The 17,824-nt window shown below is 42.4% G+C and overlaps 1 protein-coding gene across 2 annotated transcripts in view; it reads left to right on the top strand.

Annotated features, from left to right (window-relative positions):
• Nucleotides 1–554: 554 nt before the first annotated feature.
• The window catches only part of PAK5 (p21 (RAC1) activated kinase 5), a 166,183-nt gene continuing 148,913 nt past the window's right edge, over nucleotides 555–17,824 (top strand). For both annotated transcript variants that reach the window (XM_081148684.1, XM_081148685.1), the window contains exon 1: nucleotides 555–814. The gene's annotated coding sequence lies outside the window, so the exon portion shown is untranslated. The remainder of the gene's footprint in view (nucleotides 815–17,824) is intronic.

Raw genomic sequence — 17,824 nt, 5'->3', positions numbered from 1 at the left:
GGCAGGAGGGGCCCTGTGGACGCCAGAGGCCATTGCTGGGCCGGCTGATCGAAGGGTGGCCACCGGGAGGTCACAGAGCGGGGCTCTCTGGACCCTGGCTACTCAGTTGGTGGCAGGGCCAGCAGCATCGCATCACCTGGGAGCTGGCCTGGCCGGCGGAAGCCCGGGCCCGGGTCAGACCAGCTGCCATCTACCCCGCGTGCGTTTCACAGGCACATTTAAGTTTGAGAACCGCGGCTCCAGGTGCGAGCGAGGGCAGGGGAAGGCTCGGTCTCTCAGCCCCGCCCCCCGCTCCGGGCTCCCCCGAGCGAAGCTCAGCCCTGCGCGGGTCCTGCACAGCGTTTCCGCGGAGCCGGAGCGCGTGGGGCGGGGGCGTGCGGGAGCTGCCCCGCGGGGAGCGCCGAGGACCCGCGCGATTGGACGGGCGGAAGGCGCTCTCCGCAGCTCGGGGCGCCGCGGAGGGGAGACGCTCCCCCGACCCTCCCCCAACACCTCTCCACCCCCACCCCCCGCAACCGCTCCCGCGGCCTCCCGCCGGCTGCCGCGAAAACCCGGAGCCGCCGCGCTGCGTGCGCCGGCGGAAAGTCCTCCGGGGCGACGCGGGCAGCTGGGCATGCTCAGTAGCCGGGGAGGCTCGCGGAGAGTGGAAAGCTGTGGCGCCGCCCGCCCCCGCTCCCACGGCCTCCGCGCCCCGGCCCCCGCCCGGAGGAGTTGCCCGGCGTGCGCCCGGGAGACCCGGAGCGGGGCGCGCCCGCCATGTAGCCGCGCAGGGAAGGGCAGGAGGCACCGGGAGTCGCGCACGGCCAGCCGCCAGGTAGGCGGGCGCGCCCCGAGGGGCTGCCTGGGTGGGTGCGGGCAGGGCGCGGGCGCGGCGCGGCGCGGCGCGGGGAGGGGCGCGCGCGGGAATGCGCGCGGCTGGGACCCCGGGCATCTTGCTTGGCGCGGAGAGGCTGCGAAGCGGGCATCCGTGACAGCGCGCGATTGTGCATCTCCTAGGAGATGTCAAAGGCTGGGGAGCCGCCGGAGACCCGGGGACCGCCCCCCGCCCCCCTCTCACACCCGCTGCGCTGCCATCCCGCCCGGGTCGCATAAAGGATAGCGCCTTTCCGCCGGCCGGAGGGCGTGGAGGACCCGGGACGGCGCTGGGAGCGCGCGGGTGCCCGGACCGCTGGCCAGCCCAGCGCCGGTTCTTTGTGTGCGCAGCCCTGCACGCCCGGGTGGCACCGCGCCCGCGCCTCCCGGGACCGCGGGGCGCACAGCCCGCAGGGCTCCCGCGCGGTGCCTGCCCCTCGGCAGGTGTGGACTGGAGGCTGCAGTCGCCGCGCCTCCGTGGGGCCGTGTTTTCCTTTGTTACTTGCTTTGGAGCGTGTGTGCGTGGTGCGTTGTAATGGAGAGAGAGAACTTCTGCTCGTGGGCAGAGCGTGGAAGCGGGTCTCGGGTCCGAACTCTTGTCCAAATTGGGTGCGCTGGGGCCTTCTGGAGGGTAAGCTTGGCAAGTCCAGAGATGAGTGCCCGGCGTGGGGAAGCCGGTTAGCTCCTCTCGAACCCATGCGTGTGTACCTGGAGCCTTAACCATGGGCACAAGGTAATCCAGCATCAGGTATCCATGAAGGGAATCTGAAGCATTGGGGCTGTCCCTGGCGGGGGCTTTTAGGCCAAATTAATAAAGAAAAAAAAAGAAGTTGACACAAAGCCAGAGGAAAGTGTCATAGTTAATAGTTGGTGACAGCTTAGGAGGCTGAATGTACTTTGTGGGACATGAGGAACCTGACAGTCCATAGGATGCTAGCACGAAATAGCCCTAGGGTCTTGGGTAACTCACAGAACCTCCCAGCGCATCTTTTTCTCTTCTGGGGTCTGGTGGCATCTGGTCCACACTCTCACCCGAGTCCAGATGGACTGGGTGCTCTTCAGAAGCCCTACTGCACTAGGATTCTACAAAGCTGACACCCCATAATAACAGTTCTGTCACCTTATATTAGTGTATCTGTTATATTCAGCAGTACAACTCAGTTAGGGAGGGAAAGTAAATTTATAATATGCTTTTATTTTTTTTGTTTTATAATTTAAAGGATGGACATCTTTGACCACAAACTTTACAGATGACACTTCCCTCCATACATACAGTATTTATTTTGTGGTCTCCTTAGGTAGCAAAAAATGAGTCAGTATCATCAAAATGAAATGGGCAGTGCTTGAGGAAAATGCATTTAAGCAAATTAAATGCCTAACCTGGTGGTACCTTGATTTGGTAACTGCCCAAGGAGGCAGTACAAGTTGATGACAAGTTCATGGATAGCATCGGTCTTAGAATAAAATGGTTCTGCTCCTGTGTGAATGGGTAGAGATGGATTGTACTAGGTCCCTGCAATTTGTTATTTTGTAAATAAATGTGAGTTTTAACGGCAGTCACTGAAAGCACAGTTTGGCACTGCCTCCCCTTTAATGTGTCAGAGTTTGTGAAAACGCTGAAGGTGTGAGAGGCAGGGGTCCTAGGGTGTGGCATCAACTTGGCCATGAGACAGAGCTGAGTTTGAGCTCTGGGTCTCCCATTTTTAGCTTTGTGATTTTGGGCAGGCTATTTAACTTACCCAAGCCAAAGTTGCCTCGTCTGCAAAAGAAGCTTAGGAAGATGTCAGATAAGTAAGACTTACCTAAATGGGTGTGTGTGGATTACTCATAATACAAACCACCACGGAAATAGTGGTGACCATTATAAGAGGAAGAGAAGTGGATGTTTATTTAACCTATACTAGGTGCCTTGTATCATGCTAGTCGGGTTTAGATATGTGATCAAATGTAATCTTCCCAAGCGCATTAGTTTCCTGGGACAGCCATAACAAATTGCCAAAAACTAGGTGGCTTAAGACAAAAACTTACTCTCTCACAATTCTGGAAGCTAGAAGTCCATAATCAAGGTGTAGACAAGGCCATGTGCCCTCTGAAGCCCCTGAGGGATTGTCCCTTCTAGCTTCTCAGAGCCCCAGCTGTCCCTTGACTTGTCACAACATAACTCCAATCTCTGCCTTTATCTTCACATGGCAAAGTTCCCATTCATTTTGGATTAAGGGCCCACCCTAATTCAGTATGACTACATCAAAGCTTGATTACATCTGTACAGACCCTTTTTCCAAATAAGATCACGTTTACAGGTTCTTGTTGGACATGAATTGGGAGGGGGACACTATTCAGCCCAGTGTGCCAACATCCTAAGGTCTGTGTTTGATGACGACATTCATACTAGTCAATACTAGTCAGCACACAAGCAGAAGGTAAAGATAGAGTGGTATGGCTTCAGAAATGACATTAAAGATTATTTAATCCAGATCACCTATTTGAGGTTTAATTTACCCAGACGTGGTAAGGAGGAGCAGTATTCAAACATACCCGACCTATACAAATGTCCCTTTGCTGGAAACCCAGGTCATCCAGGATCTCAGTCTTGAACAGGTAATGTACCTAACATATCCTGGCCCAAATGGATTTGTTAATGTTGCCTTCCTCCCTTTTTGCTTCCCCGCCAACACAATGCAAACAAACAACAGAAATCCAAATTAAACAGCCAAAATAACAACAGCAACAAAAATACCCCAATCTTAACACCTTTCTAATCTTATCATGGTAAATGACACTACTGTTCGTGGAGCTGCTTGAGCCAGAAACTCAAGAATCACCTTTGATACTTCCATTCCCTTTCCCTTTCACATTCAAAACCATGACACAGTCTTATAAATTGTGTCTTCTACTCATATCCCTAAAGATATCTTGATAGATTCTTCCCCCTCCCCCCCAATCAAACTTCAAGTCATCGTCTCTCACCTGGATTATTAGTATAATTTTCTAACAAGGCCTCTGGTTCTTCGCTTGGCCCCTCCAATCCTTCATCCAGAACAGATAGGATCATGTCAGCTCCCTACATAAAATGCATCCACTTTCTCAGGACAGATTCCAGAAGCTCTCAGAGCCCTTGGTACTTGGCCCATCGCATCTTGGGCGTCTGTCTCTTCCTCTTGCTGCGGTCATAATAATCTTCTGTCTGTTTCTTGACTATCCCAAGCACATCGCCCCTATACTTTAAAAATTCAAGCTGTACTCATCCTTTGGGTCTCTTTGTTCCCCCTTCCCCATAACCCAAAACTCCCATCACCCTTCTGCTTTTCTTCCATAGCATTTCTTTCCTACTTATTTGTTTGGCTATTTAGTGTCTGTAAGCTCTGTGATGGCCATCTATTTGTATCTTGCATGTAGATGTTCAATAAGTGTTTGGTGAATGAATGAAGGAATGAATACTCTTCCTTATAGCCTTTTTCTGTGCCAATTTAAAGATATAACTTTTTAGAAACTTTTTAATTTAATATGTTGTATAAAAAAAGCAATTGAGAACCTCATTCTGACTTCAAAAGAGGAGTATTCTTAGCTTTAACAAAAGCATCTTCTAAGAATTGGTTTTAAGTGAGCAGTTAATAACTGAGCCAAAATATTTTCTGGCAACTGAGGATTTTGTAAAAATATATCTGTCAGTCAACAGATATTTCAGAAATATTTGTTGGACATTTATATGTGCCATGCTAGGCCCTACAAAGACAATGGTGAACTAGACTTTTAGCCTTCTAGAGATTAATAATAGATAATAATACTATTTAATAATCAGTAACATTATTTATTGAGCTCTTGTCATAGGCCAGGTTCTCATCAGTCCCTATCCCTACTTATTTCTATAGATAGCCCTCCAATTTTTCTTAATAACACAGAACCCAAATCAGATGCACAACAAATATTTGATGAATTAATAATTAGTAGATACTATTATTCTGATCTTTTAAAATAGAAAACATGTTTATCTGGAGGAAAGAAAATCTGTTTATATATATAAGATCATGGAATTGCTTTCTGAATATATTTAGGTGGGCCCTGTTCTGTTTTAAAAAATCATCCCACCTATTGTCTCTGGGGTTAAAATAAGAGACAAATTGCTCTTTGTATGAGAACAGGTTCCCGGTGTTTCTTTGTCTTCTACCATTGTCAAAATTCTTAATCACCAGCTGAATTTTTGTTTTTTGTCCTGTTTAATCCAAGTGAGAAGTGACAATGTCTCTCTCATTCAGAGCACTTTTTGATAGGTTATTTTATTTTATTTTACATTTTCATCACCATTTATCTCCTCTGTTTCTTCTTCCACCTCCACCCACTGTCCGCCCCTCCACAATCACCACACTATTGTCCATGTCCATGAGTTCTCTCTCTTTTTTTTCTTTTTTGGGCAATCCTTCCACTCCTTCCCCAACACTCCCCACCCCTCCTCCCCAACCAGAGCTCTCTGCCTCTCTCTACAAGTCTGTTTCTATTGTGCTTGGTAGTTGAGTTTTTTCATTAGATTTCACATATGAGTGAAATCGCATGGTACTTGTCTTTCTCTGCCTGGCTTGTTTCACTTAGCATAATGTTCTCTAGGTCCATCCCTGCTGTCACAAAGGGTAACATTTTCTTCCTAAAGACTGAGGACCTGAGGGAAGTGAAAGTGCTTCAACACAGAGCACAGATTACATTTGGATTTCTAGGGTGTCTTCAACTGCATGTCTTTTTATTTGCATAAAAGGTGATTTTTAAAAATAAGTGAAAACATTGTTTAATGCATATGGTTAAGTATAACTTTTTTGCCTAAGTAGTGAAAAATCAGACTTGTCTTGATTTTATTTAAAAGTGATGGATACACAATCAAATTAGTTAAAACCTAAAGAAGCTAATAAGAGATTTCAGTAAGGTTATGCAATACATGTTCAAAAAAACAGTATTTACCCCAGGTGCCAGTATTTACCAAACAAAAACTACAATAGGAAATGATTCTGTTCATGTATCCACAAAAATATAAATTACTTAGGAAAAATAGTTAATGCACATCAAATACTGGGGACTAATAAGAAATATCTAAAGACTTAGGAAGCTATAAAATTTTACTCAGACACATAAAATAAGAAAAAAATGAAAATATACCTTATTCTTGGGTAGAAAGATGGATATTATGAACTGGTGATTTTTCCATGATTAATTAGTTTTATTGCATTGGGATTGGGGGAAACTTGATAAAATGATTCTAAAATTTGTCTGAATAAATACTATATGACAAAAGTTAATGAGATTTTGCAAAAGAATATATATGGGATGGGGGTGGGTCATCTTTCCAGAAATGAAAAATAAATCTGACCACCAAGCTACAATCATTATCGCAGTGTAAGGATCAATACACAGCTCAATGGGATAGAATCGCCTGAAAATAGACTCAGGTAGTTTTTGGAAAAAGAACTGTGATGGAAAACGGATTTTTAAGTAGTAAAGAGTATTTGACAAGAGTCAAGGAAATTGGCTAAGTATGTAGAAAACATTCAACTCAGAACATCTGTTTACGTGACTCACTAGACTGAGTTCCAAATAAATTGGAAAGTTTACCTGCCAGGTGAGAAACAAAGCTAGAAGGAAATATTTAACCATTTTAGGGGAAGGACTTTTTAATATAAAATTAATAGAAAGAATCATAAAGCAAGAGATAGATTTAAATATATTTTAAACTTTTGTATGTAGAAATATACAGTTTAACACAGGAAATAGTCATGGAGAGAAATAGTGACACTGAGCACAGCAGAACAGATAATATAATAGTTACACTGAACTCTTGTATATTAGTAAGTAGAAAATAACATCCTGATGGAATTGTCTATCTGAATAAACAATTTAAAAGTAAGAAATAAAAAGGTGAACGCACATATTTAATAAATATTCCTACTATTAATCACAGAAATGGAAATTAAAACAGAAATGAGATACCATGTTTCATGTATTAAACAAGCAGTGTGTGTGTGTGTGTAAATGGTACCATCAAGGATGCAGTGAGAAGAACATTCTCATTGGCGCTGGTAGGAAACTTACATGATGCAACCTTCCTGGAGAACAGTTTGAAAATATTTGTGAAAGCTTTTAAAAGTTCTAGTTATTTGCCTGGCCGGTGTGGTTCAGCGGTTGAGCATCGACCTCTGATTGAGGTTCGATTCCCGGTCAGGGCACATGCCCGGGGTGCGGCCTCGATCCCCAGTCAGGGGCGTGCAGGAGGCAGCCGATCAGTGACTCTCCATTCTCCATCATTGATGTTTCTCTCTCTTTCTCCCTCCCCCTTCCTCTCTCTGAAATCAATAAAGACACACACACACACAAAGTTCTGGTTATTTGACACAACTATTTCTCTGGCTTCTTATTTTACTTTTATTTTAGTGTTTGCTAAGGAAGTAGATGCAGGCAAATTTTTATATGCAGGATTATTTATATAATTTGCAATAACAGAAACAATTAAACAACTTACGTAACTAAAAATTGGGGGCTACTTAAAAGTATTCTAAGGTCCCCCAATGATAGGCTGTTACATAGATGTTAAAATTGATCATTTTGAAGAGTATGTAATGACATGAAACAGCCTTCACCACAATTTTTAGTGGAAATAACCACATGCGCTATTGCATTACAATGCTGTGTTTTGTGAAGTGGAAATATCACTCAGGCATATAAAAACTGGAGCCAAAACAAAGTTAAGCAATGCCTGGGTGGTAGAAATATGGAAGGCTTTTCTTTTATTTTTTTATACCATTCCAAATTTTTCAAAATTTAGTCAACGGTAACATATTGTTTTATGAAACAGAATAAAATCCCGCTGTTTTACAAACATGGCAGTGATATACATTCAGGTTGTAATTATCTGTGTATGTAACCCATGTTCATTGATCATCTCATGTCAGGGGCTCTGCCAAGTGTATCAGTCGTGCATGCAAACGACTCTTAGTTTGCATGCAAATGAAAGAAACTGTCTAACTTCAGCAAAGAGAATTTACTAGAAGTTTATCAGGTGGCTAAAAGAATTGTCAGGATTGAGGGAGATTGAGGCAAAAACAGTAACAATCATCACCAGAAGGCAGGCTTGGAAGCTAACCAGAACCTAGCCAGCTCCAAGGTCTAGGTATCAGGTACCAGAGAAATGGCCAAGGACAGCCTGCTCAGGGCTGGGCCACGGGCCTCTGGTGGTTATACTTTGGGGCTTGCTCACCACACCCAGTCCACTTGGCATCAGAGAGGGGAGGGCACCTTGGTTAGCAGGCCCACTTGCCCCTTTTACAGTAAAAGAAACAAGCAAGATGGGATGGGTGCTAAACAACCAAAACCAACCTAAAACCAAATGACAAGAAAAATGGCCACTGCCCCAGAACCTGGGGGTCAACAGGATTGAGTAGCAGCCAGCCATCCATCCCTCCCCTCTATGGGGAACATCCCCAGAGACGCAGAATCACAGCCAGCGCAGGGTGGGAGGTACAGTGGGCACCGTAGTGCCACATGCAGGAGAAGCTGTTTTCTCCTGGTGTCAGCAGTGACATGTCCTGAAGAAGGTGGCCTTTCAGGTCTTCATGTATGGGCAGGGTTTTTGAAGGGGAGACCCCACTCCCAGGTGAGACAAGCGCTGATGAATGGATTACCAGAGTGACAGTGTTCAGCAGAAATAGGAGATGTCATTTGGAAATAGCTGGGGCACTCAAGGAAGCCTTGACTCCATTTTATTCTGAATGAGCTGACGTTTAACGGGTCCTTTACTAAGGCCTGAGCCCAGTCCACCAAGAATACTGGGCTCTTGGTTCAAATAACTGTTGGTCCATAAACCAAAACATCATCCAGGGGTCAGTTTGCTTTCTCCCTACAGTTCTCATCATAAGTAGGAAATATCTGTGGCTAGCCAGGTAATTCAGTGCACAGGTTCACATTGCTTTGAAACTGCTTATGGACCTTTCCCAGAGGAAAGAAAACTTGGAGAGGGAAAGAAAAAGGGTAAAGGGTAATTATTCTTCAGTGGCGCTAAAAAAGAACAGAGAAAATCTTTAATTACCAAGAGGGGCCCCTGCCCTAAACACTGCGTGATAAAAAGCTGAATTGGGCTGCACCTTCTGCACCAAAGAGCCCACGTGCTACCTCGTCCCCCCCCCCCCCGCATCCTGCCCCGCATACCCAGGGCCTTGGACTCCCCAGCTTAGAAGGCTCATGGGCCCAAGCAGGGCTGAGGAAAGACTGTTAATGGGAGTTGGGACCTAACAGATGTTGTGGTCCACACACCGGTGCTGGAGGCCAGGGTAGAAAGAGCAAGGGGGAAGGGCAGGAGGCTGGTTCTTTTTATTTTGCCATGTTCTGGAATTCAAGAATTCTATGTTTAAACCTGGCTTCTAGGTTGTTATGAAGGCATATTTGTTAGGCTAGGCACATGGAGCATATTTAATAATTTTTAACTTGAGTGAGCATACTTAAGTATCTTAGATATGTAATAATCAGGACTCCATTTGTGTTCCACTTGTGCTCTTGCCCCCTCAAATGTTAAGATCAGGCCTGCTTGGGTAGCTGTTTTAGAAAGGTAACACTCATTCGTTCACACACACACACACACACACACACACACACACACACACTTTAGCTGCTTGAGTAACAGCAGTGTAGATTATAAGAACAGTAGACTGCACTCCTGAGATTGCAGCTAACACACTGAATAAGATGTGTTAAGCCCTCATCTAGCTATTTTACCTGTGTATCTTCATTAAGCTTCATAGAATGCTATAAAATAGGCCATTCAAGGCAAAATCCCATGCAGGTAGATAGGGTAGCAAAGAGCAGTCAAACTCCAGCTCATCCGAATCCCACTGTCCGTCAACACTGTGCTGCATGGCAACTCAGCAGGTGAGAAGAGAAGTTGAACCATCAATGATTTAGAAATTGCTGGATTTGTCAACCTACCTTGACACTCAGATCCTCTGATTCAGCATTTCTCTTCATGCAAATTTCCTCATGAAAGGGAAAGTAAGTGCATTGACTGCCTGGCTGTGTTCAGTATTATGATTAACTGAATGATCAAAGCCAGAAATCGATATTCGGTGCCTTGTATAAGAAACAAATTTAACTTGCATTTTAAACAGATGTCAGTTATAGGATTCTTTCTGCCAGTTTTCAAAGGAATTGCCTTCTGTGTCATTGCTGATGAAGGTAAATTGGCAACAGAGAATTTCCTTAAAGCACTGGTTCACCCCAAACTCCCATTACTCCATTGTCCAATTGAGTCAGGATGACTTTATCCAAACATTATTGGTTCTATCACCATAAAATTGTTGTAATTTTATAACAAATTACAGGGGGATGGGAGAGGGCTCACTCACTCACACCTTCGGCCCCAAATATAAGATCTATGATAGAGTCGAAAGTAGTTAGCTTCACTTTTCCATTAAACTTAAAATTCAAGGTTGAGATACTATTGAAGAAACTCTTAGTTATTTTCTGGATGGAACTCGATCTCTTTGTTTCTAAGCATGGTCATTTGACTTACCCAAGTGGATGTTTGCATAAAACACTGATTTTCTAGCTAATTATTCTCACTGTCAACAGCGTTGCTCCCTTGCTTAATTTAACACCACTGCAGTTTACTGACCCAAGGAGAGAACTTCTTGGAAAGGAGTAGAAGACGTATACTTCATTTGTTTAAAAGAAATATTCTTCCCTCAAAGTGAGAAGAGTTACTATGTGGGTATGATTTAACCTCTAAATATATACACACTGATGGAGTAGTGGGTTAAAGGGAAAAAAACAAATATCTTACAGAAACTGAATGTAGAGCTTTCCTCGTCTGTGTGCTTTTTAAAACAATCTTATCCCTTCTCTAGTTTTAGAGACATGGAAACAGATAATAAGAGGAATTTTTCAGTAATACTTGAATAATGGCTGTTTATAACCTGAGTTAAATAGTAGTTTGTTTTACATGTTATGAGAGTTTTTAAGGTAATAGCTACCTCCAAATTGTGTCCTATCTTCTTACTACTCCAGGTAGACTCCATACTTTCTTCTCCTTAGTCAAGGACTCCTTAAATTTCATCAACTTAAAACTTTCCACATGAGCCATTCCCTGTACCCAGTGCTACTCCTCTTAGCATCTCAATTAGACCCTGTGTCAACTTCCTATCTGTTCTCTGTGTCTTCATTTCCACCCCAAAGTGAACATCTGATCATCTGATTATAACCTTCTCATTGAAAACTTCCTACCCAGATACCATCTCTCCCCGCCAAAAAAATTCTTCCCCATGGTTCCGGGTTATCCCTCTCAGAGCATTCATCACAGGGTTTGTAGATGTTTTCTTACTTGACTCTCTTCTTGCACTAGACTGAGAACTCTGCTAAAGCAGGTAATTTGTATCTTGGTCTTTGTGTTCCCAGGACCCTTATGCATACATTTGTCAGGTCTTTAATATATGTTTGTGGATGAATGGATGTAATCTAAGCTAAAAAATGGGCCTAGCCCTGTCCAGATGGCTCAGTTGATGAGAGCTTTGTTCCCATATTCCAAGGTTGTGGGTTTGATCCCTGGTCAGGGCACATACAAAAATCAACCAATGATGCATAAATAAGTGGAACAACAAATTGATCTCTCTCTCTCTCTTTCTCAAATCAATAAATAATTTTTTTTTTTTAAATGAGCCTAGATGTCAAAGAGAAATGCCATAGTTTAAAATTCTGGAATGGAACCTAGCAATGATCTAATCCATTTCCTTAAAAACAGTTTCACACTTATGTTCATTTTCTACATTATATAAGTGAAAGACATGGCAGGAAAATTAATGCTGTCTGTTCCTGGTTAGAGAAAAAATTTAAATATTGGATGTGGTATAATATAGATATTCTAAATACACTGAAAAGAGAGAAATTAATGAAGCAAACTATAAGCTCAGAGCAAGTTTTCCAACAATAGAGCACATAACTGAGCTTCTTGAAAAACATTAAGGATAATTATTTGATTACTAGATGCAACTTAGACCTACTGCTCTGTTGTCCCACACCTGGGACAACACAACAGTTTCCTCTTGTGTTTTATTTGAATTTAACTGAAATAGAAAAAGAAATCATGGGGTCTTGAGTTTGCTGAAGGTAGGAATTATTAGAACTCAAAAGTATGCTATCATATTTCACATGATATTATCATCTGGAAAGTATAAAATATTCAGAATGCAAATATGCCCACAGAAGTGAAGTAGAACCTTATAAATGATATGCATTCTATAGAATGGCTGGCAGAATCTCAAAATCAATATTGGAATCACCCAGGGTGACTGAGAATAATGATATCACTGTACCTTACTAAAAAGTAATGAAAAACAAATGAGATAGAAAATTCCAAAGTTGTCCCTGGAGTTTTTATTTGGTGGAGCTAGAAGAGTGAGAGATTTTAGGAAGTGGTTCCCCACCCCACCCTTTTTTTTCAGACCTCAATTTTATTTGAAACACAGAGCACAGCCCACCTACTGAAGGAGGTTTTCCTTTCTACAAAGACCAGGGTATGCAATGACTGTAGATGTCACTGTAAAACAGAAAATTTTTTGGTTCTAAGTTAATCACTTAACTGATAAGATTAAAATAAAGATAATTGAATCTGTTTGCTTTTGCTTTGTCCTTTGATAAGCTAGATAAAAAAATAAGAAACATATTACAATGAGCATTCCCAAGTAGTCATTCATTCAACAGACAGTCACTGGGCACTACTATGTTTATTTGGGATGGCACTGACCCATAGGAGGGATAAAAATCCCTCCTATGCACCAAGTGACAGACAGTAAACAATAAACATAATAATTAAATATATGGAATGTCAAAAGGTGATCTGTGCATTGAAAAAGTAGAGTGGTTCCTAAAGGAGATCAGAAGTGCTGAGATAATGGCAGGAAAAGTGAAGTTTTAAATAGGGGGGTCAAGATATGCCTCACTGAGAAGGTGACATTTGAAGGAGGGGAGGGAACTACCTGTGCAGAAATACCCTATGATAGATACGAGAGAACATCACCCGCAGAGAGCACCCAGGGCAAAGGCTTCAAGGTAGAACATCTGGCTTATTTGAAGAAGTGCAAGGAGGCCAATGTGACTGGAACAAAGTGAATGAGGGGGCTGCAGAAGTGAGTGAGGCAGGGAGGTGAGCAGTCAGAACCAGTGGGCAGAGATAAACACCTTGGCCTTTCCTCTGAGCAACGTGGGGAACCATTGGAGAGATTTGAGAGGAAGACAGGAGCTGACATAATTTCTAGGAGTCACTTTGGCTTCTGTTGAGAGGGAGGAAGCGTGGAAGCCGGAGACTGATCAGGAGGACACTGCAATAATTTAGATGAGAGATGATGATGATTTCACCAGGCTTGTAGCAGTGACAGTGTTGAGTAGTGACCCAGTTCTCATCTATTTTGAAGGTAGTGTTTCTTCAGGATTGGGTATCAGTTCTGAGAGAAGGAGGGAGGGAGGGAGAGAGAGAAATCAAGGATGACTCCAAGGTTTTCGGCCTGAGCAACCAGAAGAATGGAATTGCTTTCAGCTATGAAATGGAAGTTGCTGGGGAAAGTAAGTTTCAAGGGGAAAAATCAGAAGTTTAGTTTTGGACTTAGACATCCCAGTGGCTGTCTACTTGCAGTGGAGATGTTGAGTATCTGTATACTGGTAGTTGGAAGTCAGTAAACATCTGGATGGACACTCACAGGGCTTGCTCTACCCATAATTGTTGTTTCCTTAGCATGTTCTTGCAAAATTCTTCAGAAGGTGTAAAAAAACCTACCTTTTGCTAAACAACTGTGCATTCATTAACTGGACCACATATTAGTGTAGACAAGAACACCTCGTGGACAGTGGGTCAGGGGCATTGAGCCTGAGTAAGTTGCACTCAGCCATTTCCAAATGGATGAGATAATATAACTATAGATGTTGAATTGGAGTCTTAGATAATTAAGCATGCAGCTGTTAAATGCATCTGATGTTGAAAAATAGGACAGAAGTAAGGCTACAATTGACCTTGTGATGAAACAGAAAGGACAAAATATTTCCAGGAGCAAGTCATTTACCCATGTGATGCAATTTCATGCTTTTAGGGCACTGGAGAGCCAGTTGGTAAGTCACCTCCTCCAAGGCATTAATGGAACTCTGTGTCCCAAATACAACAGGGCCTTGCTTAACATCATTTCTTTTAATATTGTTTCATTAAAATGTTGATGAGAAAAAAAAGTCAATGTCTCATCTGGGGCCACTTTCTGTGTAGGTTTCCTCTGAGGACTCTGGGTTCCTCCCACATCTCAAAGATGTGCACATGAGGTGAATTAGTGTGTCTAAATTGTCCCAATCTGAGTGAGTGTGGATGTGTGCATGAGTGTGCCTTGTGATGGGAAGGTGCCCTGTCCAGGGTGGGTCCTGTCTTGTGACGTGAGCTGCTAGGATAGGTTCCATCCACTGGCCACCTGCCACCTGCCACCCTGAACTGATATCCTCAGGTTGGAAAATAATTATCTTATTTTTATTACTTTTTCTTAAGTGTCTGTGTAGCTTCATTTATTTCAGTATTCAAATTACAAGTGGTTGTGGTCTTTCTTAGAAGTTGGGTGATGCTTTTCTGACTGTAAATATGCTGTAGGAACTTAACTCTGTTTATATCAATTTGCCAGTGATAAAATTGGTTTCATCATTACACTTAAAGTTGCAGTTTCCAAGAACCTATTGATGATGTTAAGTGAGGACTTACTGTAATGCGGTTCCCACTATGATCATTTTTAGGAACAGATACTATGAAAGAAGGGAAAGTTGGAGAAAACATAATAAAAGTTATTGATAATAACTTTGTTCACATTGATAATAAAAATGATTTTAATGAGTCTAAGCCTTCCTAGAAACCTCAAACTAAAAATAGCTTTCAATGGAGAAAGAAGAGTGAATACCATCTATGATGAGAACAGAGAGACAAGTCTTAGTTATACAGATATCTGTGAATACAGTAAATGTTAGTGAATTTTAACTGGGTGTCGAAATGTACTTGATCAGCAAGAAGTGAGGAATAGATATTGGGCAGGCAGTTAGAAGCCTATAGTGAGATTTTTAAATAACCCAGATGGTTCCCTTGATGAGGATGTATGAGTAGGGAAAGTGTTTTAAATTGGCCATCTGCTTCAAAGAATTGTGGAGCAAGAAGGGGATACAAAACTGAGGAGGTCATATCAAGATTGCCAGTAGGATATTTAGGCTTACAGGCCCCAAATCATTGTACTCTTAAAATATTAACTTTTAAGCCTTGCATTTGAGATATGGGTTCAAGAAATGCACCTTCACTGGTATAGAAAGGAGCCCTCTAGATGACACCTTGGATATTGGAATTTCCACATCAGACAACACCTTAGATGCCGGAGTTTCCCACCTAGCATGCCAGAAATGTAGAGAATCCTTTCAAAATTTCTGGTTTTCCTAAAGGAATGGAGAGAAGAAATTTGGGGAGAGCTATCAGATTCAGAAGAATAGTCTTGAGTGACTTTGAGTCAACACTGAGCCCTTCTTTATAGTCTTTGGTTGCTCTAATCCTTAAACCTGAGAGTTACAGTTTTGTGCTTCCTTAGTCACGACTTCAGGGCTCACCATTCAATGGCCTTCTGCACTGATTCTGCTTGTATTGTCATTGATTTGGTCCAAACTTCATGAAATGGCTCACCATGCCGTGTAGTTATGTGTTTTCTGTTCTCCTTACTCTTGACTGTAAGAGGCGTGAGGGAAGAAGCTAGATTTTAGGTATTTATAATAAAACATCTCACATGCCACCCTTCACTGAGTTGCTCAATTAATCTTTGCAAAATACATGGTGAATAATAATACTGGGACTTGTTGAGACTTAACTGTGTGTTAGCCTCTGTATAAAGTATTTTATCTGTTTTATGTCCCTTAATCCAAACAGTGGCCTCAGGGGGGTACACATTGCCTTAATTTCTCCTTTGAGGATGTTGAGATGGTGAGCAGAAGGTGAATGAGTGGAAACACTGAGAGAGATAATTCTTTCAAGAATTTTGGTGTGAAGGACTGAAAGAGTTAAGACTAGAGGGTGTAACTGAAATAAGATGTTGAGTTGAGGGAGGGCATTTTACATAAAGATGGATAGACTTGGGTATGTTTAAACATTGATGGGAAGGATTCAGTTGTGAGTAGGAGATGGAACGTGTAGTTGAGAGAACTGATGATTGATAGTCATTCAGAGATGAACCCAGAGGACAGAAACATGGAAGAATAGACAGGAGGTCTGTTCTCCCGGAACAAGAGCAAAGGAGAGGATGGGGTAGATTCAGGGACACTTGGTGGTGGGAACCTAAAAGTTCTTGTCTGAAGCTTTTTCTTTGTATCTTTAAAGAAGGAGGCAAAGTCACCTATTCAATTTGAGAAGGAAGGTTGTAGTTTTCATGGCAATGATGCTGGGCGTTTTTAAGGAGAGTGGAGAACGTATGAAACGGTCTCTGCAGAGATTCAGAGACTGAGTCAGTTGATCAGAGACCCCAGCATTTCCATGTACGGCCATCAGTTTATATTAATGAAACTATAGCTGCAAATTAAAAGTCTAAGTACTCATTGTTCTTGTATCTACCAGAAAAAAGAAGTTTGGCCCAATTTAGTTAGAATCTAAAATAAGAGAGGCCTTCTGTACATAAGGGAAATCTGAATTTTATCCAATGCATTTAAAAAAAAATAAGCTTTCCTTTTCCTGATTTCTACCTTTTGATTTGTTTTCATGAAAGTTGGCATTAGGAGGAAGATATGCTGGTATATTCCGTAGGCTCAAGTTGTATTTGCAGCCAGGTGCTTTGGAAAGTGGAGAGTGAGCATCTTCAACAGGACGCTTGCTTGAAAGAGACTGAACTCGAAGAGATCCAACTCGAAGTGTACAGGCAAACTAGGGAATTATTGACCTGTGGAACTAAAAAGTCCAGAAGTACAACTGGATCAGGAGCTGAAAAATACTATCCTCGTGCCATTTCTTCCACCTGTCTCAGTTCTACATATTTCTGTGTGGGCTTCATTTGCAGGCAGGTTCTCCCACTTTTCTGGAAAAATGTCCTCCCTACTCCCTCACTCCGCCCCTCTAGGTTTAGATCCTACTGATTTCAAAATCCAGCAGAAAATGCTTGAGGACCCTAGAATTCCAACAAAAGTCTTAGGAATGAATGTCAGTAGCTTAGGTATTACTTTTGCGGGTCATGTCACAGTGCCCATTCCCAGTCTTAGGAGTCTAGCCTGGAGAATGTTCTTGTGGCTCTTTGAGTCCAAACCCCTCCCTGGTGTCAGAGTGGAGTTAACTTTCTCTCAAATCACCTGGATAAGAGTTGGGGGTAGAGAGGATTCATACAGATTATTAGGATGCCATTATCACAAGCAGGAGCAATGGATGTGGTCATGAAAAACAATTTTTCTTAGAGTGGATAAAAGTAAAATTGCCCAATATAATTATATTATTCTTTACCCAGTTTCCTGGCCCAGTGGAATTTTCCTAACTTATTAGACTGATTGTGAAAATACTTATCTTTCCTGGAAATGAGCTAGCAGCTTCCAAAGACAATACATAGATTTCTTTTCCTCATCTTGTGAGCTTCCCTTTTTATCTTTGTGTCCTAATTTTGCCAATGTACAGCTGCTTCTATTTTGGAACCTTGGTAAGAAATAAATTTGTGTGGATATACTGATTTAGTATGAAATTAAAATGAAAAGTCATTTGCATATTTAGAACCTCACTTAATGGGAGGAAAATCAGTGATAATTGCAACCTAAATGTTTCTCAGGGAATGAACTCATGTGGGCTAGTGGAGACATACTGTTTACCAAACCAACACGGAATGCGTGCACCCAACCCCTCAACTTCTAATACTGGCCTTCTTTGGCTTTCTTATGTAAAGTATGTTTTCTTTTGATTCGGTATCATGTTGTCCTTCGTGTTTTGTTAGGTCCGTTT

Source organism: Miniopterus schreibersii (assembly GCF_964146895.1).
Source record: "Miniopterus schreibersii genome assembly, chromosome: 10".
Taxonomy (NCBI): Eukaryota; Metazoa; Chordata; class Mammalia; order Chiroptera; family Miniopteridae; genus Miniopterus; species Miniopterus schreibersii.
The sequence above is the reverse complement of the archived record's forward strand: the minus strand, read 5'-3'. Positions and strand labels throughout refer to the sequence as shown.